The following is a 27345-nucleotide window of genomic DNA, read 5'->3' as shown; positions in this document are numbered from 1 at the left end:
AGATCTGTCGCGTGATCTTGGGAGAAGAAAGAGAGGAGGAGATTGGATGAGGGAGGGAGATTGGAGGAAGATGAAAAAAAAGAAGAAGGGAGAATGAGAGATAACGCAAGTCTTGACCTTTGGTGGAGAGACAGGAAGATAAAATGATCACACGGAGAGGAGGGAGGGCAGAGAGGAAGGAGATAAGAGAGTTCGATCGCGAAGCATCCGGTGGTGGAAGATTTTTAAACGACTGTGCCCGGTATCGAACGATCGACTACAATCTCGTGCAATAGGTGGTGGCGCAATATGCCCGTGGGATAGCATGGCAGTTTCTGGATATAATCGTAGACGCTCGGACAAGGAGGGTGATAAGTTTGCAATTGGAAAGGCGATTCACCGTTTTACGGTATTCATGGAATACCGATGCCATTTCCGATATATAATCCGGAATATGGCCCATTTCTATTCACGCTTCTCTTTCATCTCGTTTTACGTAATTGTTGAACGGATTATGGAATATTCTTGAAAGTGTTTAACAATCGTCGTATACATGTTTTATATCGAATATCGAGACTATATGACTCGTTAATCGAGTACCAGATCAAGTCGATTTAAATTACCTTTTACACTTTATAATTATTACAAGATTCAATAATAGTCGAATGAAATGAAGAAATAGAAAAATAAATATTTTATCATCGTGGTAGTAGATCGTAGAAAAACACGATCGAATTCTTATCCAAATTTAATTAATGTCTCAAGAAATGTCATCAGCATAGTTATATTTAAGCAACTTATTTCATGGCCATTATTCTAATCTGGGTTGTCATCTTAAGCACTTGGAAGAAGATGACTAACAAGATCGATTGATTAATAGCAACCTAGACTGCCTCTATCCATTCATACTTATAAAAAGAACAAGAAGGTAACATTAATTAAAAATATACTCGTACATTCCTCGTCCCAAAATAAATATATAATTATTGTGCAAGTACTTCATTAAGTCCCGAGGAAAGCATCGGAAAATCGTTTAGAAATACTTTCATCCGAACAGACTTTTTCTCTCTCTCTTCACGGATTCAACGACATCGACAATTTAACCGAAAAGAGATCGATATATTTCATATACATACAAAAATTGTACGTAAAATTGTCGGGAAGTAGCGACGAAATATCATCAACACGAAGAAAGATATTCCAACAACTTCAACAGTTCAAACGTTCCTCTCGAGTGGTTCAGGATGATCGCAAACATTCCACCCTGCCGATTTCACGAGCGAACGAATTTTTCTGCAATTCCTCGCGCCAAACATCCAAGCGAAATCCCTGACAATCCCGGAGAGAAAGGTGGCCTAAGAAGTAGTTCCGGGGTGCCGGGAAAATCCTAGATATTTATGTGTACCGGCAAACTTTCCCATCGCGCGTGCACGCGATCGTGCGCCTCGCACATACACACACACACGAATTCCGCACATGGACGTGTATGAAGGTCCATTGCGAACGATCTCAGGGATATAGGACGGCACGTAAGGTCAATCCTGCCGAATGGTTCCAGCAATTTTCACTTTGCTCCGGTTATGCCCACGTACGTTTGCCCCAGCTTCCTATCTAGTTTCTCTATTTCTCTCTCTCTCTCTCTCCCCCGTGTCTGCTATTTTCGACCCATATCCCTCCCTCTTCCACGAGGAGCCATACACATCCTCGGCATCCAAAAAGGAGAAAGAGAGAGAGAGAGAGCAGCCGAAAGAAAAAGAGAAAGGGGGAGGAAATTTACCGACTTCAAGAATCGCCCTGATTTCCCACCCTTGTGAAATTGCCTCGGCTGCGCACCTTCCCGACGATTGACAGCCACTCTTTCTCTCCTTCTCCATCCTCCTTCCCTCTCCAATCTTGGTCCTTACTACCGTTCGCTGCGCTCCCTCCTCGCCTCCTCGTTTCTTCAAAATTGGACGGCCCGATGAAATTCGCAGTTCGCCACTTCTATCTTGCATCTCTCTCTCTCTCTTTTTCTCTCTCTGGTCGAGAGAGGCCTCTCTCAGACTCACCCTCTCTTGGAGAACGCCCGATTCCTCTTGAGGATCCTCTTCTACCGAGGCGAAATTTAGGGCAGACGCGCGTGAGAGAAGAAAGGGAGACGAAGTGTCGTTTCCGAACGATCCTCGAACGATCCATAAGTTATGAAAGATGTCGCAGCCCTCTCGCGTATAAAACGTTTATTAAGTCCCCGACGAAATGAACTGGCGGCAGGCGCAGACGATGCACACGGAAGGCGGGGAACAGGCAGCAGCTGGCTGTCAGATGATCCTCAAACTCTTCGGGACTGTTTCAACCAACCCTCTTCTACCGATCCCTCCCCCTGTTGGAAAGTTTTCGGACGCCGATGGCGTGGCCTGGCTAAAAGTTATCGAGTAATCTGCCTGCTACGACGAACTACTTCCGGAAGAGGAGGAGGGGGAGGGGAGGAGGAGGGCGAAGAGACGAAGGATCGTGGACTTTGACGAAAATGGTGGCGAATAGAGAGGATTGGCGCTAAGTATGTTTAACGATTGATCAATCGTTGTAGGTTGAAGGAGAAATTGATAAAATTTTATCCCTTCTTTCTTTTCATAAGAAGAAAAAAAAATTTGAATAGATTTTCTGAGTAATAGATTTCCTTTTTTTGTTTGTTCGGTTCGAACCGGATTTCGTCAATAAGAATTATTTAACTTTTGAAAAATTAAATCCTATCCGTTTATTCATGAAGATTTCTTATCTCGTTGCATTTGGCGATATAAATTTTTCCAACAAATGGAAAAATGGAAAAGAGATTTGTATAATCGTTTCGAATTTTATTTTATTTCTCTCTATTTTATAAAATTGTTTTTCCAACGTTCATCAAAAATCGATATTGGTAAAGAATAACTAAAAAGAAAATTGTCAAAAGAAAGTAAACAAAGCTGGATCGGTGATAATTTCAGCAGATATAAATGTATCATCGTACATCATGTATAATTTGAAAAGGATTATCACGTTCAAAAATATTCGTCTCTTCGTACAATTCTAAAATTGGTTAAGGAAAAATTTGTATCAAATTCTATCCGAATAGAATTTTACAACATCTATATCCACATCAAACAAAATTATTCCTCTCGAACGGAGTATTATTTTGACGTAAAATTCCCGTCGCTACGAGAAAATGGGAAAGACTTGTACGCGCCAGATGTCTCGTTTCCATCTCGTTTGCATTAAAGCGCGAAACAACGAGCAAATATTGAGCGTTTTCGTTTACCTTGTTCCGTTTATGTCTTCCACCGTCGAAGAAGCTGGATGCAGACTGGATCCTGGACTATGAAATGAAAAACTGGCGAAACTTTGTTGGACGGTCCGCGAGGCAACAGAAATTTCACTATCTTATTAATGAAAGCCGTCTCGAAAGCCGCAACTTCTGATGCGGGCGTAGAGAGAAGAAACTGCTGTTCCACGTGATCGTAAAGAAAGATTCAAGCCGAAGATACAAGCCGGGAATTGTGAATAAAAATAACACTTCCGCTGGAAATTTCTTAGTTTTTCTTACAATCGTAAGATAATTTGAGAAAGATAAGTCGCTGAAAGTCGAGAACAATAGCATTGTATTTTTTGACGCAAAAAGGGGAAAAAAGGGGAGGGGATTCCGAATCTAAAAAGTTGATAGCGAATAATGAATTGGCAAAGTTATTATCATCGGTATAATATCTTTGTATCCCTCTTATTTAAAGCTCAAATTATTCCGAAGTAATCGCAACTTAATCGTTGTTAGAAACTTGAAAAACAATTGAAATTCCATAAAAATATCCCATTTCCACTTCTTTATATAAAACTTCTTATACAAAAATTCTTTTCGCGTAAACATAATTTAAAAATCCTCCCTGTTTACATTCTCTCCCCTAAAAATAGAAATAATAACAAATAATCCCAAGCACAAGTCACGAACTCGACGCCTTAAATTTCATCACCGTCAAGAAATCAAGGAGTACCCTGCCATCAGAAACTCCGGCATAGAAAAGACATTTTTCCAAAATTCCAAACTCCGCCGGAACTAACACACTATCCAAAAACGAAAAAGGAAAAGAAAAAGAGAAGAACGAAAATAGAACCTCCTCGCACGTTTCCTTCTTCCTCCTCCACTTTGCATCAGAAAAAGATTTGCCGGGGATCCAAAGGGAGGGCCGTCTGCTGTCGAGGAAATAGTAAAACGTGGTGCACGCGTTTCCAGAAGGTGTCCGAGGCAGTCGTCAAGTTTTCCATTCGATTCGAGGCGCGGCCCGCCGCCGCCTTTAAAGGCGAATTTTCCACCTTCGGGACGAAAGATATAAGAACGGTCGAGCGGGGAATGCCAACGGCGGTGTTGGGGGGAGAAGGGACGCGGGCAAAAGCGTCCTAACGATGGCTGGTCCACGAAGGAGTCGAGGAGGGTTGGAAGAGGAGGAAGCGTATTACCAAGTGGACGACGAGGAGTCCCCCGTCGGTCCCTGGGGGACGCACGGCCAGGAAGGTAATGGTGTCGGGTGTGCGCGCGGTGTCGGACGCGGCGAGAGTCTGGCAACGTGCCCGGACATACAGGGCCCTTCCTTCGTGACGAGCTTGTTAAATTTATCGAAAGCGTCAAATTAGGAGAGAACCGGTTGTCCTCTCTCTCTCTTCCTCTTCCTCTCTCACCCTTTCTCTCCCATCTCGAATCCCAATCCCACTTCTCTTGCTTCGATCGCTGTCGTACAGCTCCGCCTACGACCATCGTGGATCGACCTTCGAAACGCTGCTGCACCTTTACGGATTTCCAAATTCGAGGGTGGAAACACGCTCGATCAAACGTTCTTCGACCGATCCTGTCCGCTCCCGTCTGCTTCGCTCGGGATTTAGCTTTTGGAAGGGTTTTGGCACGGGAACGGGATGGAAATGTGGAATAAAGGATTGCGGAGGATTGTTAAGCGCGTTTGGGAATTTTTCGTGGTAAATATTGTTCCTTGTTCTGTGCTATATAGGATCTCGATAATTAATCCGACGAGAAGGAATCGATCAAGAATCGGGAAATGTGTTCGAAATACATGTGTACACATATAAATTTCATTCACGAAAGTGCATAGTTGGTGTAAGCAGCGACTAAATTAGATTGCTTTTACCGGAGTATTTAGCGAGGAATCCCTTTATGAACGTGACACTAATTTGAATTTCTGAATAGTGACGCGATATCGATTTTATTCCATTCCAACTAAAAGCGTAGGGAACACAAGATGATAGAATCTCGTGCGCGATCATAATAATGGTCATTGTTCCGTAAATTGTTCCCATAGAGGAGTACGTATACGTTCTCGATTACGACGATCTAGAAAAACGAATTAAAAATCCAACGATAACAATGGGCACAAAAAGTGTGCCCATTGAAATGAGTAATTACAGTGTAAAACATTTTATGAGATATTTATCGAATGTACAACGTATACGATTCTCTCGTTAAAGGAGTGATGTTTTGCCACGTATTGGATTGCACTGAAAAAAAAAAAAAAAAAAAAAAGGAAAAAATTACGCGCAACGTTTATTTCATATCCATCCCGTGTTAATGAAATTTTTCAATTAACCGTGTATCCACTTCCCCTTCCGCGATTCTTCGCCGTTTCAAATTGATTAGAAACCTCATGAAGCATTCAAACGAAACCTCTTTCCACGTCGTGAATGCGTAAAGCTCGTGCAAGTATGATACCGGCCGATTTTATACACGGCGAGCAGATCATTAAATTACAGAAACCTGGGTAAAAAAAAAAAGGGAGGATAGAAAGAGAGAAAGAGAGAGAAAGAGAAAACAAGAAGAAAAAACAAAAAAAAATTGGAAAACAGAGAAAGGAAAAGGGAAATATATAAAATACAGCTGATATTTCGTTTTAACTCCGCTAACGAAGTTCTGACCGTTCCACGTCCATCCGTGATTTATGAAACGTTCAGCAAGAAGAGCATCACGACTTTATTAATTAGTTTTGCCTTTTTTAAATTTAACTCTGGCCGAGAACGGCGAAACTATTTTGCTCGACCTCGATCCCCTTTTCACGCGGTTACGCGAGGCCTTGATGTTGAACATTTCGATGCTCGATATCCAACGAACGACCCAACCCCTCCCAACCCTTCTGTCGCTGCGCGAACATACACACACGCACACACACGTTGTACACTCGTTATTTTATAAATTATAAAACGTCACGACCGAGTAGACAATACAAGTTTACCGGGGCTCGGAGGATTCGCGTCCGGTGGCCGCGATGATTTATAATAATAATTACAGCTACCGCTCGTCCATCAATTTTGGCGTTCCCGTGTATTTTTAATGTGGATGGCCCCGTTCCAGGTAGCTGCACCGGCTCGTATATCACCGACAGTTTTGTGCAAGCTGTTACGAAGCGAAATAAAATTTTCCCTCCACGGAATCGCAGTGTCGTAGTGGAGGCCTCAGGAGCGCGTGGTACACACCTCGTGTTCCTCCCTTTTCCACCCCGCCCACTCTTCTTCTTTTTCTTTTCTCTTCTTTTCTTTTCTTTCTTTTTTTTTTTTTTTGCGCCTCGTCGGACACGTTGCATATTTAAATTCTGTCGAGCAATAACTTTATCGTGAAATCAAGGAGTCGTCCGGGCGACGAGGAAATCATGGTCCCCCTCCTCCCGCCAGTTTTATTACAACGCCACACGTTTTGCTCGTATTGCGTAACATTTCTACCGATCCTACTTCGCTTTCTGTATTTCTCATCGTTTTTTACAGTTTCTTTTTTTTTAAATAACGCTTACGATTTTTGTGCTCGTTGGAAATCGGAAGTGTGCTCTTCCTTCAGATTTTTTTTAAGAGACTTATCGGTGAAATAGATTCGAAATAGGTTTGCTCGACAGAGAGAAATTAATTGATTGTTTCTTCTTCGTCGATTTCACGATGTTTAATAAACATCAGTGATGTTAATTTTTTTTTTATTATTCCTATGTTTTTTTCGAGAATGATTCCGCTTAAAGACGTTAATTCGCGTTAAAATTATGAAATCCGATAGTATCGAGTTTCGAATTTGGTGTGCGTGTGTGTGTGTGTATTTTCGTGGAACGCTTTATATTTATTTTCCCGGATATCAATCCATTGATGCAGAATACAATTCGGTCGAATTCGGTGAATTTTTCGTACGCGAAAAACCAAATATCACCTTTCTGTGTTTCTAGTACCATACAATTCGAACGTTACATACATATATATTTCGAAACATCGCGATTTGTTTTCGGTATAATATTGTAAATTGGATATCTTATTATTTTCAATGGAACCACCACGAATATACACTTATCGATTAAAAATTATTCAATCAGTCAGTTGAAATTCAAAATTAGGTAACAATCTCTCTCATACAAAATAAAGTTTAAAGAGCTTATTTCTTTTTCCCATCTCTATATACTTGATAATACTTGTGATTAAAAATTTTTTAATCAACTGGTTGGAATTTTACGAATTTTCCAACTTGCCAACCAATTACAACGTTTCGTAAAAATTTTTTATATTTTCTATAAAACTATGTTCATAAACTTCTTTATTTCTCATGTATAAAAACTTTTTACTTAACTTTATTAATTCTTATTTTTCTTTTCTTATCGTCTATACACACACACACACATAAGCTTTAATAAATAAACGCGTATAGTTTGGACATGACTTTTATAAAAATAAAGATTATTTGCATAAGCTGTTTCAAGTAAAAAAAAATGTTCACGTAACATTGTGTAATTAATCGTATAAATCTCAGTATCACTTGGCACTTTCGTTTCTCAAGAGTTAACACTCGGCCAATCGATAATTTCGCTTCACGTGGCGATCTCATCGTCTCGAATATCTTCCTCCCAGCATCCTGGACCACGCGATTAAACGACAACAATGAAAGCAAGTATACGTTTCGAGGAAATCCGACGGCTACGATTTTACTATGGGAGATGGAGGGGGGATCACGATTGGATGCACGGGTGATCCTTTCAACGTTGAAATGAATGCCTGTCACTAACAATTCGGGCCTCGTTTCGTTGGAAGCGTACAGGATTCCGCTCGATTTATCGTTAAAAATACGTTAGCAAACTGAACGATCGGAAGCAGGCGTTTAATTGAATCCTAAGCGATTTAGATCACGTGGAAGACTGTAGCCTTTCCCTGCAAACAAATGTCTATTTTATGCGACTAATGATTCGTTTAAACGATTTCTTCCTACCGAGCGTATTGCGCGATTTCCAAGAAATATTGTTCTGCCAATTTTGGGACTGGAGAAGATTTGAAAATATTATTAACGAAATAACATTCATTCCACCAAAATAATAAAGATATAAAACATAGAAAGAAAGACGAAAACCTACGATAGAGCGGTGATTTATTCCCATCCCCAAAATATTGCCAAATCTTCAATTATCGTATTTTTTCTTATATTATTGTATCATTATACATTTTAAAATCATTTCAGAAACAACTCCTCTCGATTAATCAATCGTTCATAACTCCAAAGTTATCTCGAAAAAAGCAAGCATTATTATATCAGGCTGATCCATTAATCGAGAATTCGAATAATTTCCCTGGGATTCGAATTAATCTTGGATCATTCCTTCCCTCCTCCTCCCCTCCACGTTCGGCAGATCTCCAAGGCCGATTGTTTCCAGCCCCTATTGTAACACAATCCCGCGCAACATACCGGCCATCGAGAAGAGAGTTGCCAATAGGACGTGTCAGTACGGATCGCAATCTCCGGTTTTCCCCATCCCACCCCATTCCACCCTCTTCCCCCCCGGGTTGATCTTAATGAAATTCACGGTATCGTGGAGGCGTCGATAAATGACCGTGCACAGCAACGACCGACGGGCTGAATCGCTTAATAAGCGTTATTCGTGACAAATTACCGGGCCGTGATACGCCGGGTACACGGCTCGGGAGGGGGGGCAGAGGGGGGAGGTGGATCGACGCCGTTGTCGCATTCCGCCAACAGGCACTGGTGGAGTGGAACACGGCCAAGAAGAGGTCGGATACGAGGTCGGCCTCGTGTGGTGACGGATCGCCGTGTTAGCAACGAGGCAAACCATCCTGGATCGTGGAATGACAATAATTGATCCCCCTCCTTCCAATCCCCCGCCATCCACTTTCCATCCGGCTCCATCCACACGCCGGGTTCTTCGTTTCACCTTCGCCATCCCGTATCCTCCTCTCCTTGTCCGGCTCGTTCCATCCCGCGCCGCCGGTAATTTCATGCTCGAACTGACAGGGTCGATGGAAACCGCCACCAAGGTCTTCGAGGATCCTCGCTCGGGGCGATGGCGCGTCATCTTTCATCATCTTGGCCTGGGCGAGCAACACCTGCCGCCACCGTTTCCGCCGTCGCGGGCGCGGTTGATTTTTGAAAGGCGTTTTCGAAAAGTGAGCGAGATGGCCCTCACGGGACAAAAAAAAGGAGGGGAGGAGGGGCAACGTATTTTTGTCGAGGCGGAGGCAGGAATTGGGTGTCCCCGGGACAAATGCAAGGCAAATATTTTTGCGACGGCTGCCAGTGGAAGTAGGGAAAGGAGGGGTGGAGGGAGAGGGGAAGGAGGAGCGCGTGTTGCACAGCGGCCGCGTTTTTTCGGATGTTAAAATCTAATTACCCGCTGCGTGCGCGGATGCGCGAGCTTGTGATACGATTATGTCCAATTTAAATCTCGGTAAAAGTTGCGAGAACACGGGGAACGCGACGTTACTTTCGAGAAGATTAAAAGCTGGTACGGTAATTTCGTGAAAAGATTAGAAGAGCTTTCTTTCTTTCTTTCTTTCTTTCTTTCTTTCTTTTTTTTTTATTCCTGTGGAGTGTGTCGCATTCGTGGCGAATGGAATCGAATTGTGCGGGTTATTATTTGTGAATTTTGTAAATTATTTGTGAATTGATTCAATGGTAACAGATCGATGATCGAAATTATTTTTTAATATAGAATTTAAACAAAGTTTTAAGTTAGAATGTCTAAACGATGCTTAATAAACAGGTCACGATAAATACAAGGTATTGAATAAAAAATTAACATGGCTCGATACGAAGAATTTCGCATTAAATATTGAATTTCTTTCGCTAATAGATAATTCACTTCCTTATCGAGAATGTATTCAATTAATCCTTTATACCTTATTTTATATTATAAAGTTCAATAATAAATTTCATTAATTTCTAGAAATCAATCAAAATCAATAATGATTCCGAGCGTTACAAAGAGTTTCAAAAATATCCTTGTAAATGATGAATTTTCATTTATCACAAATAATTATTTTCCAAATACTATTAAATGGGAGAAAGAAGAGCGTGGAAACAAATTTCCCTTTCTGGCGTGGTAATAAACGACATCAATCCCAACGAATTTTCTTGCAGGGTGGACAAAGTGTTTGGAAACACGCGGTGGACGGTGGAGCGTGGCTAATGAAATTTTGGAACTCCGCCGCGATAATTACGAGGATAATTTGGCCGGGATTAAATTGGCGTAGTCGAAGCGTGCGTTTCCCAATCAATCGTGTTCCCGAAGCAATCCCGAAGATCGGATAACGAGCAAAGGGCGTACGACTTAAGAGGAAAGGCTCCTGGGGGAGACGGTCTGCAGACTTCGCTTTGTCTGGCCACGATACACCTCGTTACGCGGATAATTGCATCGTCAATTTTTCGTGGACGACAACCTGCTGGGACGCAGTCACGTGGATGCTCCGGAGATCAAAGATCAAGTAGTTGGGGAAGAATGATTACGAACTTGCTTACTTTATTGAAAATTTTAAAGCGGAAGATTTGAAAAGATTCTTCGAGAGATCCTTTGTTTACTCGAATCTCTGATATTAATTATCTATGGCATTATAATAATAATAAATCGAGGCTCTTATATTGAAAATATTTAAATTTAAAATTAGAAATTAATTCAAATTACAATTTATCCAGAAGGAATTACGAATGAGTCCATCTTGTCGAGAAAAGAATCGAACTATAGAAGGAACAACACGAGATCACGTTTAAGGAAGAAAATGCGTGAAGCGTGAAGCGGATTATAATAATTGTGGCGATTGTCGAAGAGACAGAGTCAATTAAGATGAATCGTGAAAGAAATGGGGGGAGGAAGGTAAAACGAGCGGTTTGCATCGATGACGAATAAGATTGGAATCGTTTCTCGAGATAAGTAGCGTCATGGATTTGCCACGAAACTTCCATTTTACGCGTATAATACGTCAGGGTTGTTCGTTGAACGTGGTTGCCGCGGTCTCCTCCACTCGGCTCGCTTCCCGTCGGGGGCCAATACCTTAAAAGCATACCCCTTTACCCCGCTTAACCCCTGCAAACCTCCGAAAACACCCTCCGGAACAGTCACTATCAGATTCGAAGCCCCGACGGAAGATAATCCCTCTCTTACATCTGCCTCCAACCCTCTCTCCTATTCCTTCATCCCCCCGTCCACAATTCTCTCTCTTTTTCTCTCTCTTTCTCTCTTTTTCCCCCCGTTTTCTTTCTATTTCTATTTCTCTTTCTCCTCGCCGCTCGAGTGTGAATCGACAGTTTTCGCTATCAAACTCGGCTTATTCGCAGGGGGTGGATCAAACCCTTTCCGCCACGAACATGTATCACACAATTTTTCTACTCGCCGAACCAGCTTCACGGACGATCGGTTCACGATGTGTCTACTCCATTCTCTTTTCTCTGTCTCTCTTTCTCTCTCTCTCTAGTTTGCTCTTTGTATCCACTGTCTCATTTATCCTTCGGAGATCCTTCCTTCTTAAGTTTCAACCCTCGTGAGACGGTCGCCGTATGAACAGCTTGTATCGAGCAACGATACGCGATTTCTTTGTTTTACCCTCTGCGTGACGAAAATCGAGTTCTATCTTCTACGTGATATGGATTATAGTTGATTCATACGTTGGCGTTGGCCAAAGGAAAATAGAGAATAGGGTTTCGGATTTTTTTTTATACATTTGAAGGGAAAAATGTTGTTCGTTTGTAAGAAATATCGTTATAAATGTAATAGTTATTATATGAAAGTTATATGAAAAGAAGGAAAAAGAAATCGGAATTTATCGAGCTATAACCCATAAGTAGTATAAACTTGCATTCGATCGGACACATGCGATATCTAAATTGAAATTTATTTAGCTTAATTGTTAATGAATTACGACTAATTGATCGAACGAACAATCGTGAAATAGTTGAACTAATTTATCGAAATATTACGTACAAGTGGTATAATTCGTATATGCTCGAATATCTAATACCAATGATTGAACTAAATATGATTCTATTCGGTTTAATTAATGACAAATAATTGTGTAAATTATTCTCTTAATAATAAATCGCATATCCCTCGACACAAAATGACGTAAATATTATTTATTTATCGCCGTTCCCCCGCCCCTCCCCCGTTGAAATTATGTAACGTTCGATAAATTATTACGCAATGTACGGTAATTTCTTTGACCAATTACAATTATTTATACGTAACGTCCACATCAATCCGGCAAATATAGCATTCATTATAATTACATCGTCGAACGTATTACAAATTCAATCGAATCATATTACAAACAAATAAATATGTTATAGATTCAAGATAAACAAGAACCGCAACTCAAGTCCCAAATAATTCATCGAGCCAATTCGATGAATCGACTGAAATGTTATTTCGACTCGAATACGTAGAAACAACATTTTGCCAAAGTAATCGACATCGTTTAACTCCTCCTCCCTCCCCGATCGCCATCCACGCCAACCTCTCTCGACCGTCCATCGATTCCATTGATATCCGATTCCGTTGATCAAGGAGCATTTTAATGACGCTGTGGAAACGAGCGTATTAATTAAATTACTTGCACGCGCCCTGTCGCTAATAAATAGTGTCTTTGAGGGCCAGGTTGACCAGCGTTAAATTTTCATCGAGATCGAAGGCGGTGGTCGGTGCGGGTCGGTGATAGCGATCGGGCCACAGCCAGAAAGGAATTTCCATTAATTGTTACCGATTCGTTCACAGTCCACCGACTTACCGCGATAAAAGCGATTTCCCTCCGACGGTTAACGGTTAAATTACTCACTTGAAACAAAGGAAACAGAAGGATAATGATGAGTGATCGAATTACAGGGATCGAACGAGGAAGGGGGTTGGGAATAAAATAACGCGGACGAGCGTTTTTCTATATTTCTATGCGTGTGTCGCGCGATATTGGCGGGATTAATATGTCCTTTAATTATCGGGATCTAGAAGGATGGGCGCATTATTAAAATGTCACGAGCGAAGAAATTCCTCGATAATTCCGGGTGTCACGGGAAAATATTACGTACTTAATTACGCGTTACATACGCGTTGAAGAAGTCCAAGTTTTTACCGAAAATATCGGAAAATATCGAAACGGATTACGAATAATATTGGAGATATGATATATCGTAACCGATGAATATATTTAAATTTTCTTCCCTTATTCATCGCGATAAAATATTACATATATAAAATGAGAAAAAAAACTGGCAATCGTAACGAAAAGAATATTTTTTCCCATCTTAAACGATTCAAGTCGAGAATCGTTACTCTGCTCGAAATAAATAGACACTATCTATAAATATTATAAAATAAGAAAAAGAGATGAATCTAATAGTATTAATCTAACCGGTATCTTATTTTATTTCCAGAAATTACAAAAAAAAAAGAAGTAAACGAATCACTGAAAACTGCTCAACCACCGAGCTCGTAGTTCCCATTAAAACAAGCGGCGTCTCCGTGGAAAACAACAGAAAAACAAGAAGGAAGTGAAAAAAAGAAGAAAAAAAAGGAGAAGAAAAGAGGAAAGGAGCAAAGGTAAAATAAAAAAAAAAAAAACAAAAAAAAACGTCGGTAGGCGTTCCGTAAGCGCGATTTAATGACAGAGCATATTTCGTCGGCTACAAATTCAGCTTTTCCCTTAGACGACGATGCGGGGACGTTTACTTTGCTCCACCCATCCTCTCCCTGTCCCTTCCTCCCTCCCTCTTTCGCTCTCTCTCTTATCCTCACCCCCGAGGCGGCCCCGCGACTCCGCAAGAAACTCGAAGCTATTTTTATCAAAGGAACGAGGCGAGTGTCGCGGACGATAAATCATTCGAAGGTTCCACCTACTGTATCCACCCTTCTGAAGCAGCCTCGTCTCATGGCACGGGGTAACGAGTAGCTTTCATTGGCCGCGTGGGACGTCCCGGAAAAAGGTAAGAACGATTTTTCACCGTTAGCAACACCTGCGCTAAATGAATACGAATTGATTCAAAGCCGCGTCCCGAATCGGTCTGTTTTATTCTCGACCAACATTTCTACCCTCTCTCTCTCTCCCTCTCTTTAGCTCTTTATACTCGGCCAAAGCCGAGTGAAGTACACGTTCCACCAGGCAAGACCTACATTTCCATCACGCGTTTTCGCGAAAACGCGTTTTCTGTGAATGTGCCGCGGTAGAATGTGGAACGCGACCCGCAATCTCGCTATATTAAAATTTCATACCGGATGTGCGAAGGGAATTAGAGAGGGAGAGGCGACGTCGCACGGGCCATTGAGGACGTCGACGAATCAAAGGGCGGGCGCGGTCGACAGTGTGCAGGCATCTTTGGCCGAACAGGGAGGGATGGAAAGGGGGGAAAGTAATGGCGCGGTGTAAGGCGTCGGATTTTTCCCTGGTATATGGCACACGAATATGTAAGCGCGCTTTTCAATCATTTTTATAGCGAAGAGAACTCTTTTTCCTTTTTTCTCTCCCTTTTTTCTTTTCTTTTTTTCTCCTCTTAATGCGTGCTGCCGGGATTTATTGAATCGTCTAGCGAGATATTTATTTCGAGTTATCCGTGACTTCTCTAATGGAGATTTTTTTTGTGAGAATTTTTTTCTCTCTTTTTCCTTTTTTTTGAACAATCAATCGATACGTTAATCACGCGGAAAATAACTCATACTTTTTCTCTTCGCGTTAATTGATGTAATTATTCGATCGAGGAGACTTGTGCGGAGAAGAGATTGTTGAATTTTTGGGAAGTTTCGTAGAATCATTGTACAAGGTAGAATATTGCAACATGATTAATACGTAATTTTAAAATAAGAATTTATATTTTCTAAATAAAGATTGTTTCAGACATATTCGAATATCAAGTTACAACAAGATCTAACAACTTTCTCGCAACATTGCACGACCAAAAATATCCCTCCGAGTTGGAAAAGAGCATTCTTAAACACGAGAAATATTTTTTTTTTCGCGGGGAAAGAGGAGAACTCGAATTCGTGACTGGGTTCCGCCACCCACATTTTCGCGGCTGGAAAATGCGTTGGTGAATATTCGGTGAAAGCGCACGCGCGTATATAAGGAATAATAAATCTACCACGATCCTCTTTTCATAAAAATTTTCATAGAACACATTTTACACCGGCGAATAACCGGTGTTAGTTCAAGCAAGAAGTTCCTTTTATTCCTTTTATCGGTAATATCTATCCGCTGTTTAGTCAGCGTTTCCAAGTTGCCCCCTCCCCACTTAACTTACGAGTCGCCCAGAAGATCAGAAATGGATTGTCGATTCGCATACGACAAATGAATTTCGTTTTCCTTCCTACTTTTCCCCTTTATTTCCCTTTCCAATCCAAAAATCGAGTCTCAAAGTTTTCTTGGAAGAATTCTTTCGTAAAGAATGGCATGAGTTTTAAAAAAAATCATTAATTTTATCGCTTATAGCGTTCCAAATTATCATTTCGTTACAACACATTAAAAATCCTCAAACTCATCGCATTAAACGTATATATACTATGATAAATAGTGAATCACAATTTGATTCAATTATCGATAATAAATATAGATTCGGTAAAATTTCGAACCATCACCACCACCCCGCGGAAGATTCATGGATCGAGAACTCGGCCCCATCCCTCTCTCTCTCGCCGAACAATTTTTTTTCTTTTTTTTTTTTTTTTCTTTTTTAATGCGTAGCCAGGAATAATTAAAACGCAACTGGTATGCGCGTGACGTTCGAGGCTCGATAAATCAACCGCACGTTGCGCGCCACCCCCGTGAAATCCGGCGTTATTTCCTGCCGGTCGGTGCACGCGCCACCAACACGCTCCTGTAATGAAATTGTTTCCATTTGATCTTGCGGTTCGGCCATCCGGCGTGTCGCCTCCTCGTCGGCCGGTGGAAAACCGGTGGAGGGCCGCTTAAAAATACATCGTGATCCGTTTTGGCTCAGGTGTTGGTTACGCGTTACCGTTAATTGTCACCTCTGTCTGTAGTACAGTATCAGCGTCTTTTCACACCGTGGAAATGGTTGTCCCGGGGGTTAGTTTGACGTTAAATAAACTGGAGCTGGCCTTTGACGTCCAAAGTTACTCACCAACGTGTGGCGCTGCGTCGGGTAACGAGGGCGGAAGCGACTGGCCGACTGTTGGAAGGGGAGGAGAGGAAGGGAGTTGTTAACGAGCCGCTTCTTATTTTTACTGCGCGCCACTTTGACGAGCAATTCGATGGAAATGCGAGAACACCAGGACGAGCGTTGACCAGGGGTGAGAAATTCGTCGTTTGAGGGTGTCGGGTGAGCGAGTGATGCGCGGTTGGATAATGATTATGCGTCGAGGGGAGCCGGTTTGAAATTGGTTATCGGTAATACGTTTATTTTAAAGAGTCTTCTTCTTATTATTATCTTGGAAGTAGAAACGCGTTTATTTGCAAGGAAAGAATGTAAATATTTATTCCTTTTTTGCAGCCTTCTTGCGCGATAGGCCGTGAAGGGTTTTTATTTATTTCTACGTTGAAGCTACGTTTGTTGTTTTTACATCGAGATCCCCGGGAATATTCATACGCCTGTGGGAAAATGGCGTACGCGAGCCAGACATTGGAAAATCCGAGCGCGGCGTTCAAATTTCATCGCGAAAAATTCGAAAGGAAAGAGCCCTGGCTGCCTCTTTACCCACGGAAATCATCTTACTTCTAATATTCGAGGTCTGACTCCTCGAAAAGAGAATCCGCGAAATATTTCTACGAAAATATTGAAGTTCGAAATAGCGAGTTTCTTAAGTCGTGAACGTTTCCTTTCGAATTTCATACTTCGCTACCCTTAAAGAACCCGTTTACATTTTCAATTTTAATATTTAATTTTCCACGAAAGTATAAACACACGTCCGAATAAAATTAAAACTTTCATCTTTCGCTTCATCTTCTTTCGTAGAAAGTTCTATCCAAAATACGCAGATCCCTGTGAACGAAGTCATTCGCGAGCCTACGTATAATTTTCCCATCATCGATTATTTCCAAGAAACGAGTCCCGAAATGTGCCTGAGGTTACCATTCCCGTGGTATCCCATAAATCACCGTGACGCGTGCATAAACGTTTCCTAACCCGGCAAACGAAATAATTTGATAACTAATGGCCGTTGGATTGCCCCTTGGATTGATATTGGTTGCCACACCGTGCACATGCGTGCGTGCGTGCGTGTGTGTACGTAAGCACGTAAGAGGGTATGGAGAATTTTCATACGAAACCGACGAAGGATGTATACGGATGAGAAACGGATAGATCCATCAATCTAGAACGGCGAATCGCGAATTCGGTTGTCATACGGAGCCAAGGATGACTGATGGGTATTGGTCAGAGACGCTAATGACGCGGACTCGATGACTGACAAAACATCCCTCGTTAATGGATACCGTGTTAACGTGGTATCGGCCACTGCCCCTGAAGAAAACTATTCTCGAACGGATAGATGGAACACTACTACTACTGCTCCTGGATCAAAATGGTTCCCTCTCCAGGAAGATGTTGGAGGATCGATAAATATTAATAACAATCGTGAAATCGTTTATCTTATCTAAAAGACGAGATAGTTGGATTGTTGAGTAACATTTCTGACAATTCTTGTATCCTCCTTACGAAATTAAAAACTTAGGATTCGAAAAGCAGGAACACGGATAATGAGAGTCTGATAATACGCAATTACTCGCCGTGAAATATCAGGCGGTATGCTCCATTAGAAGAGAATTTCGATGGAGGGTGACCTCGGTTCCTTTGAACCGAAGGTAAGACAAACTTTGCCTGACAGCCAGACGATCAAAGTCAAAGCAAAGCCGAGTCAAAACGAGCCATTGTTTCGTGATAACGCTATGGGGGAGGGATAACAGTCGTTTCTCCCCTGTCGATGATTAGCGGGCCACCCTCTCTCGCCCGTCGTGTCTAAGGTCAGACGCATCGGATCTAGAGAAACCTGAGAGACTACTTTACACATTCATGAAGGGGTATCAAAGGATGTCAAGATCGGCGCCCCCGCCGGGAATCGAAGCGGACCGTGTCCCGTGTGTTTGCGGTAACCCTAAAACGATCGATCACCGAGCGAGGTGGTGACCCAAGAATCGATGTCGTTCCAGGACGATACCACGCCGCAACCCACATACTTATACACCCGTGTATAATCGCTACCGATGCCAAGTATACACCTACCCTTTTGATTAATCGTCCTTCGATCGCCTGTTCGTTTCTTGATGGAACCCTGCTGCATCTTGCCATTCTGGATAAACAGAACAAGTTTCGCGAGGGCGTAAAGCTTGACCGAAGCTTCGAATTCGTTTATTTCATCGTCGAGCATAAAGTTGGATTATTAGCGAATTGTTTTTGTTTTTCTTAATTTTGTTATTTGCTTATTTGGAACTTCGATGCTTGATAACTTGTCGAGCTACGTGTTTAATATATCGTGCAGGAATTTGCGCAAAAGCGCGATAAGAGAAATGATATTCGTGTTAATGAAGCATGCCAGTGCAAGAACGTTGAACGTTACACGCCATGAACCTTGATCTTCAATTATCGGAGAAACAAAAAGCACCACAGGAGGGATGTTGTTCGCGATTTTAAATCGTTGAATCGTCGGTGCGTTTGATGACGATGATCAACACGGATGATTAAACGCCGTTAAGTTGCGGAATCATGTATGAATAAATCATCAATCAACGGGCTTGGAGTTCTGCTCGTCATTCTGGCAAGGCAAGTAGAAACCTGTAATGGCATTACGTAGAATCCGACTAATCACAGCTGTTTCGAAAGCCACACCCAGTCGACCACTCCTAGCTCTTTCTTATCTCTTTACCCGACTTTATCCACGTACACACACAGATACACACACGAACACATGTAAATTCTTCCCCCTGCGAAATAAGATCATCCACGATCGAATTCGATCAGCAATTCATTTAAACGAATTTCAACATAAGTATATTTTATCCACCACCAAAACCGAAATACCATGCATCAAAGAACGTTTAACAAGATACTCGTGCAAGAGGAAGAGCAGAAAGACGAGAGCAAAAAAAAAAAAAACGAAGGAAACGAAGCAGAATACTCGATATTAGAGAAATTTTTCGCATCCGATGGTAATCGTTGCTGCTGGAATAGCGCGCGACTAACGAGTGCACCGAAAAAAAAAAGAAAAAGAACAGAAAAAAAATAAAAGAAAAAGAGGAAAAAGTAATCCTTCACAGGGAAACGGTCCTCCGACAACGGAAACCACAACTAGTATCCGCAATCACATTTTTTTCCCGTCCGACCCTCGCCGCGTTAGGAATTTCTCATCGAAAATTCCACGGACGAGGGGGTTAGGACAAACGAAAAATAAAAAAAAAAAAAAAGAAGAAAAAAGGAAAAAGGAAAAAGGAGGGACGACTACAAAGGGTGGAGATAGGCCGATCCGTACTTTCTTCCGGAAGCATTAACGCAAAAAATTCGCCAGTCCGACGACGTGAGATGTTCGTGGAAGGGGTGCGACAAAATTGTCAACGATAGGAGAAGGAAAGAGAGAGAGAGAGAGAAAAAAAACACGCACACACACACTCCGACTGGAAATTGCAATCGCGCTTAGGACACTATCACGAAGTAGTCAGCAAAAACAAAGGCATCTCGGGAGGGTATGGGAACGAACGAGGCTCGTCAGACGCGTGTTGGCTGCAGAAATGAAAACCGTTGACTGAAAGGGGGTGGCCGTGTCGACGATGGTTTCTACGAAGAGGGAACCATGGGGGATTGGAGAACGGATGTGTAGATAAATGAGCGCAAAAATTCGGACAAAGCAAACCGGCGGCACCGCATACCGCGAATACCGCGAGGTTCCTTCTGTCCTTTCTCGAGGAGGAAACCAGCCACCCCTTTGTCGTCGCTCGTGTCGACGGGGAGAGCAGACGATAGGTTGGAACGTAAGAAACCGGGCGAAGGATTCCTGGTCGAAATAAACGTTCTTTACTTACGTTTTGTCTCGTTTTGCGGGCCAACAAAACAAATGACGACGCGAAAACACGCCGGAGAAAAATATTGGTAATAAGTTATCTCATTGCGAGTGGAGTCGCGCGATGTGAGAATTGTCTCGCACATTTTTATCCTTCCACTTGCGAAAATTAATCGTGCGGATGTATTTCTCTGTCGGGTGAAATTCTGGAGTGTAATTGTCGATCGAAAATAAGGATTAATAAGGGAAAATCTTGTTGCTTATTCGTGATAAATAATAAAATTTCCTAATAAAGAATTGGCTTAATTTTCTGGGAACTTCGATGTAATCAGAATTTTCCATTAGAAGATCGTTACGAGCAATATTTTTCCACAAATAAACATATCTGTAGCGAAATTTACCTTAAAACTCGATTAAGCTCTATTAAAATCACAAAATTTTTAAAACGCTATAACTTCGAAGATATTAACTTCCGGTCAACGATTGAACGATCATTGGAAGCGCGGATTCTTCCCCTTTGAAATGCTTTTTCATTTATTCCGATATGACTTCCGGTTCCCGAGATATCGTCGTGTAAAGGAAAGAGTAATTTTTAATCGTTTATTATCCTCATCCTTGTCACGTACACGGATCTCTTGCTCGCACCTCATCTCACTGACCTATACCAACGTCCAGACAAGCGGCAGACGCGATTCCTGGAAAAACGTAATACGCGTTTCCAGGAAAAATATATAGGTCACCAGATGGCAGGCCCCATTCATAGCTTCCGCCCTGTTTTAAGCGCCAATACTTTGAATCTTTATATCTCGGCAACCAATTGAGATATCGGGATAAAACAAAAAGTGACTTGAACGGCATACTTTCCTCAATTTTCCGAGTGAGTTTCGACACGTAAATTTTCACTTTCCTTTCATAAATATTTTAACAGGTTTACAGTTATACGGTTTCAATATTCAGTTTCATCAAAATTCAAAATTTCTGGAATCTCAATGAAATCTATCCCACAAGATAAACTCGTGAAAAGGTAAATCACAGTTATCCACCAATTTTTTCATTAGACTTAAGTTGAAACATACGTATACATGATTCTGGTGCTGGAGACAGGTCGTAATCGATGGTGGAAAAGGTGCACACACGTACCTTCCTCTCGGTAGCCGACGGTATCAGCGAGGTGGAGCGCGCATAAAACAATTTCTCGGAACAGATCGCATAAAGTCTCACCGAACTGCCATAAATTTCTTTCTTCGTACGCTGCAATACTCCTCCAACTTTCAACTGTTTCCACTAAAACCTTGGAGCCCCCTCGAGTACCTCGAAGCTCCTTCGTGGCGCGCCCCTACCCTTCTCCTTCTTGGATCGATCCCTCCAAACATTCAAACAAAAATTATTTTCCCCGGAAACTCCTGTAATCGTCGGCGAGCCGAGCAATTCCGGCAATATTTCCGAAGCTTGATTCACCGGCAGATAGAAGTTCGCCCGGTTTCTTTGCCCGGAGATCGAACGGAATTCTTGGAGAAGAGGAAACTCGTCGTGCCCTCGTCGGCGGAAGAAACGATAAGGCGCGTCGACGCGGCACCTCGTATGTGTAAGAGATCATTTCACAAAGTGTTTCCTATTCTATTATATCCTTTCTTTTTTATTTTATCAATCTATTCATTTTACGATTTAAGTGATAACTACATCGAATCACGTATGTGGTATAACACCAGAACGTTACATGTAATTTTACCAAAATTATTTAAATTTAATCTACGTTGAGAGAGCAATTACATTGGCATTCGACAACGTACGAAAAGAAACCCACAGTGAAACGAATTAAATAAATACACAACATTTTCACGCAAGCATCTAAATGCTTTTACTTAAATCTGAAAAAAATCGGCTAATACATGTTAATCCTGATGACACGAGAATCCTGTGCGGATGCTAATCCAACGGAAAGGGGGGGAAAGAAAATACCGTCCTTATCAAAGACACCTTTGCATACCCTCCCAGGAAGGCTTGTTCCTATTCTCTTTTTCGCAAGGCGACCGCAGCAGCAGCACCTGGCGGCAGCCTTCGCCTCGGTGAACGTACGGGGTCGCAATATTCAAGCCCTTAGCTCGAATCCGTAGGCGGCGCACACCCCCTCGAACGCTTAGCCACGCTCTCTTCCTCTTAGCTCGTTCCAGCCATGCCGCTCAGGCCTGATCCATATGTAACGCGAATGAATATTCAACCCCGCTACGAGTCTGCACCAGGATCGGGCCACCGCCATCTCCACCATTTCCTATCGCCATCGTCCTCAAACGACGTCGACGTCGCAACTGCGAGCCATAGTCCTCCTCGTTTCCACGCTTCCACCAACCATCACCACTACCACACCGCCTACACACACGTTTCTTCGACTTTTCCACGTCCCTGTCAGCAAGCCGCAAGATCTTAAGTGAGCTGATAACGCGAACGACGCGCTATCTAGCGGCGAACGATGTCATCAACGCGCTCCTTCCGCCTACCTTTGTGTTCTGGACCCCTCCTCTTCTCTTGGATCCTCGATCCAACACTACGGCGCCCGTTTGGATAAATGAGAATGAGAGGGATAGATCTTGGGGGGGAATCGAGCGGGGTAACGAGTTGAAGAAGAAAGGCGAAAGAAGCAAGGAAGGGGGAAGAAAAGGGGGAGTAATGGAATATAGATTTACCCAGGTTTTCTTCAAAGAGGAAACCGCGAAACCACTTGTGAAATTAATCATCCACTCTGGTATCGGCGATATCACGAAAATTACCGGTTGACTAACCGGTTATCAGAAAGCAAGGCAAGGTAAGGGGATAAGGGAAGCGATGAACGTCCCAGGCGTGGTTTAATCGATTCTTTTTCAAAACGGGGATACCGCACCAGCCTTGGTGAAACCATGGCGCGGCGGTTTCGGGATACGGGCTGGGTGAAGGACGGTGCGCTTTTACAAACGGCCGTGGTTACAGCGGAATTTGCATTGGTTTGCAATTCGTTGGGAACGCGAGTAAGAGTTTTCCTCTATGCTTTCAGCTATGTAAATATTTCTTTGCCGGGAAGATACGAGATTTCCTGGGAAGACGGTCCATGGGATAGTGGCTTCGCCTCCTCCTTCTTCTTCTTCTTCTTCTTCTTCTTCTTCTTCTTCTTCTTCTCCGCTTTCTAACAACGTCAACCGGGGAAAAGAGGGGGAGGGGTTGAAGATGAACAAACGCTCTTACCGTTTTGCCTAAGATTTATTATTTTTGCCCGCTTCTTTCCTACCGCTACTTTCCTTTAATGGCGTTCGACAACCTTGTTACCTGATATCTAGGTGAACTTTCTTGCGTTCAAGGGATGTTGTTGAAAGGAAAGCGGGGGAGGAGAGTGATCGCGAGGGAGGAATCTTTTCTTTCCAGATTTCAACAGGAGAATTCGATGATGGGATTTGTTACGTCGAATGAATGTGTTTTCTTCCTCGTGAAACTTTAATAATTCCCTGACTTAAGTCAAGTGTACTCGAGGAAGAGGAAGGAGAAGGTTTCTTTGAGGTATATGATTTTGATATCATGATTTATTAAAAAGGAGGGGGAAAAATATCCGGAAAACTTTTTAAAACTTTCGTAAATCGTGACTCTCCTATATTCAGAATGTTATTCGTTTCGTTACGCGTGAATACGAATTAATTTAAAAAAAAAAAAAATGCGTCGCATAATCTCATCCCTAATGAGATTCTACCATCCTAATTAGCCTTTTGAGAACAGGAACGGAACAACTTTGTAATCCTCTTAAAAACTTAACACTTTCGAAAAGTTGTTGTCCTATTGCTCTCGAAAGGGTTGAAAGTCGAACGCTCGATCGGGACCTCGATTCCTGAATTTTCTCCCGGTATCGATTTTCAATTTATTCCTCGATTCATTGAACATGGTTGCCAACAAAGCTTCTTACGATCGTGACTCGTGTATTCGACCATCCCTAAACGATAACGCGAGAAAACTTGGGCTATTAGTGAAATGGGAGATTTTTGAAAGATTTTTGACTTTTCATAGTTTATCTCATAGAGTTTCGGAAGCGTAGCGATAACGTTTTCCCGTACATAATCCCGTTTGCGGAGAAGTAGAGATTTTTCAAGTTTGTCAAACTCTCGTGGCGATCTCTCATCGTTATCATCGAACCGTGAAAGAATTGGCCGCGCTTTAATCGCGTTTGTTTGGCTTAAAGGACGATAACGCGCCGGCTAAACGATCCCATACGAATGTGTTTACTCTGAAAGTTTCGCGTGAAAACCCAATTTACATTCGAACATCGTCTTCGAAACTGGCGAACCTGAATTCCGGCGAACTGAAGAAGCAGCTTTTGCCGGCCGATTCAACTAACCGTACATTCCTTCTAATGTTTGTCTCATTTCGCAGGCAAACGATTGTTTCTACTTTCCCTCTGTTGCTCGGTTTCCGCGTTCCAATACTCGGCGAGCCATTTTATTTAATTTTTAAGCGAAAAGTTTGCCCAACGTCTGGAAATGACGCTCGCATTCGAAAGCATTCGTTTCACGGATCAATTCCGTTTCAATGGATATCTTATCATAGCTAGAAACTAGGATTCCTTGGATTTCTAGTGTAATATCGAAACTCCACGGAATGGGATTGAATCACAGTATCTGAAGAGGAGCCAATGAAACTTTCCTGCAAAACGGAATATCATATTGGCAACGATTTATTTCTCGAGCCATCCAAGTTCCGCGAATTTATCAATACCACTTTATTAATTGACTTAAGCATAAAAGAATACACGTTTCAAAAATAGATACCCTCATACCTAAAAAAAGTCTCGTATCTACGAATATCTACGACACACGAATTTTATTTATATTTCTCGTTCCCTTCAGAGGGTACATACTAATTAAAAATAATGAAACGAACAAAAAGAACAATTCACGCACCAATAAGCACTAAATTTCTTTTTCTCGAGTATGCACAAAGACCATTTTCTCTCATCTATCGTTCCAAATAAAATACCGTACCTTCTTTCTCACCTTTACACGGCACAACAATGAATATAATGCAATCAATCGTCAGACGAACTTTGCTGGAACGCGGGCCAATTAATTCCTCGAGCATAAATCTCGATGGAACGCGGGTGAATTCGTTTAGAGAGAACGTGTCGTGAGAATGACGGCCATGACACTGGCCCGATAACGATCGGAGGAAAGTTAACCGATATCAGGAGCCGGGCTAAGCCTCGCGCTCATAAAGGCTTCTCTCGTTTCCGCGCTGGTTGGCCAAAAGGCAATAAAGCTAGCTCGCTTAACGCCTTATAGACGCGCGGAATGTTCAGAATCCTGTGCGGCCTGATCCCGCGACCCTTTATTGCTTACGAGCACGCCCCGGTGTCTTCTTCCCGCTCATCTTCATCCGCGTTCAACTTCCCACCGTGGATAACTCGCGCACTCTATATTCCCTCAAAATTCTCGAATGAAAATTCGAGTTTTTACTCGAACGAAATATTTTTTATAATCTGATTCAAGGGATGATTTGTGATTTTTCTTCTTTTTTTTTGTTGAAGGTGGATAACTCAAACCTCCGCGGAATCGTTGGATCGGATATTTACATCTTTTCGATATTTTGTATAATAACGTCGAAGAAATCTTTTGGAAACTGGATCGTGAGTGGAAATTGGAAAACAATTTTTCTTTCTCAAACAGAGTGGTAAATATTTATATTACCGTTCGAGTTTAAAATCAATTTCGAAAAATAAGTTGTACTTTTTTTTCTTTTGTTTTTGGATCAAGCGAAATTATTGAAAAGTGCAAATGAAATTTGAATTTTCCTTTTTTGTTAAAAAGCGGTGTAGAAATATGCTGGATATTTCCGTGAAAATTATGGAAAAATAAAGTGTCAGCGTGATGTTTGGAATTTTTGAAATTTTTTGTAATTTGCCAAAAATTGAAATTCTGTGTGACACGTGCGATGTGTTTGTATGTGTGCATGTATCTATGCAAGCGACAAACATTGTGCGATACATGTGCGAAAATGAATATTGCCTATTGTCCTCATAAAAATTAATTTTATTAAAAAAATCACTGGAATATATTAAGATAAACAAAATAAGCAAAAAACTACTTAAAAGAACGAACAAAAGAAATCATTTTTACTACTAAATCTCCTTCATTAACAATTGAACTGTCGTTCAACCAAAGTATACGTAACACGATCTGAATACCAACGAGAAATTAAACAACGTTTTCACTCTCGCGAACGATATAGCTATTTTACAGTGGAGGGTTGGACGCGTGAACTGCTTCGACAGCTGTCTCTCAAATTGGCGTAATTAATAAGTTGAAACGTAGAAGGATTATAAGCGGACGGATAAGTAGTACTGTGGGGGTTAGCATGGGGTTGAGCGAGAAATGAAGGGGGAAAGGGAAACAGAGAAGGGTGAGTGAAACAGGGATGAATCCGGGGAGGATTACGAGACGAGGGACGGCACCCTGTCATTAACAGCCATCTATTGACAAATACGCGAGCCATCGTACCCGACACTAATGCCATATCATCTTCAGGTCTTATTGTTGTCATTATACTCCCTTGTGTATAAAACGTCTCCGGACAGTGTGCTCGCCGAATGAATGAAAAATGAACAGTCTAATTTTAACAACAATTCCACACCATTGAAAAATACACCAATCCTACTTCAACTTTCAAAATTCAATTTCAAATTTTATCCACACGATTTAATTTATTGTCGATGCGTCGCTTTAAAAATTGCATATCTTTCTCATCGTTAAATTTTTCCATCCAAAAAAAAAAATTATCAACATCTTGCGAGGCCAGGAATTAGAATCGATTCTATTAATTCGAGAAACGAAACTTTGTTCCAACAGAAGGTGCGAGGGGAGGAGCGCGTAAAGAAGGGAAAAGGAAAGGGAGGAAAAAAGAAAGACGAGCAAGCATTGGAGAGAAACGGTAGAAATCAGAATTCTGTTTGCACACCGCAACAGTTATCAGGGAGTCATTGCGTCCATCTCTGAACGTTTCGCTCAAAGAAGGGAACCCTTTTCGCTTAGCGGCCATTTCGTTCATTTCCGGTCCCGGGATGCGGATGAGATCCATTTGCTACCCTCCCTCCCTCCTCCCTTTCCAACTCCTTCTGCCCTTCTACCTTCCAGGCATC

At 42.0% G+C, this 27345-nt stretch overlaps 1 protein-coding gene and 1 long non-coding RNA gene across 15 annotated transcripts in view; one reads left to right on the top strand and one right to left on the bottom strand.

The window, feature by feature from the left end:
• LOC107996734 (RNA-binding protein Musashi homolog Rbp6) overlaps window positions 1-27345 on the bottom strand; it is a 744804-nt gene that overhangs the window by 378794 nt on the left and 338665 nt on the right. The gene's annotated exons all lie outside the window — the stretch shown is intronic.
• LOC114577375 (uncharacterized) lies at window positions 13425-14191 on the top strand. The gene is made up of 2 exons (XR_003697410.2): window positions 13425-13808; window positions 13916-14191. It is a non-coding gene; the product is annotated as an uncharacterized LOC114577375 (long non-coding RNA).

This window comes from Apis cerana, linkage group LG2, assembly GCF_029169275.1.
Source record: "Apis cerana isolate GH-2021 linkage group LG2, AcerK_1.0, whole genome shotgun sequence".
In the NCBI taxonomy this organism is placed as follows: Eukaryota; Metazoa; Arthropoda; class Insecta; order Hymenoptera; family Apidae; genus Apis; species Apis cerana.
The sequence above is the reverse complement of the archived record's forward strand: the minus strand, read 5'-3'. Positions and strand labels throughout refer to the sequence as shown.